The sequence below is a fragment of the Nothoprocta perdicaria genome, unplaced genomic scaffold, assembly GCF_003342845.1.
Source record: "Nothoprocta perdicaria isolate Ctin4 unplaced genomic scaffold, notPer1 scaffold_55, whole genome shotgun sequence".
Taxonomy (NCBI): Eukaryota; Metazoa; Chordata; class Aves; order Tinamiformes; family Tinamidae; genus Nothoprocta; species Nothoprocta perdicaria.
Genome location: NW_020455810.1, coordinates 990,544 through 992,544, shown reverse-complemented (window position 1 = coordinate 992,544; position 2,001 = coordinate 990,544).

Here is a 2,001-nt window from a genome sequence, read left to right as displayed (position 1 = left end):
CTTGGATGCAGCCCTGTGCCACGTGCTCTAGGTGACCCTGTGTGTGCAGGGGGGTTGGACTCGATGACCTCTGAGGTCCCTTCCAACCTTGGGCATTCTATGATTGTATGTGGTGATCCGCCACGGGAAGCTCCTGTGATGGAGGCTGTAGCTTCATAGGCACTACTTTTACCTGTACTTTAGAACATATTTGGCATTAATAGTAATAAGTGATGCTAAATAGGTGAATTGCTCCTGGTTGTTACTAATGGCCTTGGAAAGCTGAACTCCTACCTGCTTTTTATATAGGATTCCCACAACTTTTATTCAATTGAAGGGGGTTATCCTTGTCTCAGTGGGCATTTTCTGTGGTCCTTTGAATTGTGAATGAGCTCTGGGCACAGTGACAGTTCTGCTGGTTGCCTGCAGATGGGGTATGATGGGGTATAGTTGCTTTTGCTGCTGCTTTCTCAGTCTGAATAGGTCCTGTCAAAGTATCTTCATACTTGCTTAGTGTGGCTTTCAGTATAAGCTTTTGCTGTAACTACCACAGAGTCGTAACAAGTGGGTGCAAGTGGAGGGAGGCGGTGACAGTCATGCCTGCAACTTGGAGATGTTGCTGTGGTCTGGAGAAGCATTCAGGGATGAGGTTCGTGTTGTGGGAAAGTGCTTGGCTTTTTCCAAGAACCAAACTTAAGCTGATCTCCCTGGAGTTTTCCTTTCACCTCCATGGAGCTTCTTATTCAGAGGAGACGCAAGAAAGGCCTTAGTTCTGCAGAAACCAATACCCAACTAACGCCTTCGCTAGCTGCCTACATGGCCTCCCAAGATGTCTTTGGAAATCTCATTTGCAGACAAACTTTCTGAATCCTTGCAGCAGCCTCTATCCACTTCTACACCATGATCCACACCTGCAACCTTCCAGTCAGCTTATGCACCGCCTACTGCAGTTGATCCCGGGTTAGACTCAGGCCTAGGTTCTTTTGCTTAGGAGCCTCCTGAGTCTCGCTCAAGCCAAGGAAACAGCACGGGCCTGCTGCCCAACACAGCGAGCCCAGGGCCTCCCCTCCGTGCAGCTCAGTCACACCTGGGTTAACCTCTTCCCACGCGGAGGGGCCTGGTGGCTGTGGGACGCAGGGCCCCGCTGCTCCCTGGAAGGAGCTGGAGAAGTGCCCGGCCTGGGAGCAGAGAGGCTGGAGCCGGGGAGGAGCAGCTCCACAGCTTTTGTACCGGGTGCGTGTTGTCCCCCATGAGTCAGCAGCCAGATAAACATTAACCCTTAGCCGTGTCCACACCGGGAAGCCGTGGGTCAAATCCCAACGCTCCTGCATGGGTTGGAGCGTGCAGAAAGGGGAAACTGGAGGCTAAACCCTCGAGAAGCGGCCTGGCCCTGGAGGCACCAGAGGAAAGCGGCTGGAGCGGGAAAGGGCGTCCGGGACTGGAGCAGACACCAAAACCTGGGTGTCCAAACCGAAAGCGACCTCAAACTGAAGTCAGTGTAATGAGGCTTAGTCATAGCACACTTAAAAACATGCTGCTTTTTTATTTTATTTTTTTTTTTCCGGAATGGATTTTTCTATGGAGCGGCACTTAAGCTACAGCTTCAGCCCTTTTAAAGTCAAATATTTACTCTTGCTGTTCCTAGTTGCTTTTTCAGCCTAGATATTTCTTTCACTTGGATATGGCTGCTCATGAATTTCCTTCTATTAATGCACCTGCGACCTTGGGACCTCAGTATTTAACGTATTTCCTATCCTAATCCAACGGAAATAGGTGGAGAAAATACCCCACGCTGGCGCACGACACTGCGAATCTCCTCCCGCTTTGGTTAAAGGTGTCTCTTTCTCAAACCGCCTCACCAGTGCTCGGCCTCTTAGCGCCAGACCTGCCACCCCATCCCAGCTCCGAGCTGGAGCGGGCGCGTTTCCCGCCGCACAGGGGCCCAGGCCGCCATGTCGACACGGGCCCCACGGGCGATGGGCGCGCTGGGGCCGCCCCTGCTGCGCCCGCGGGCCCCGCGCG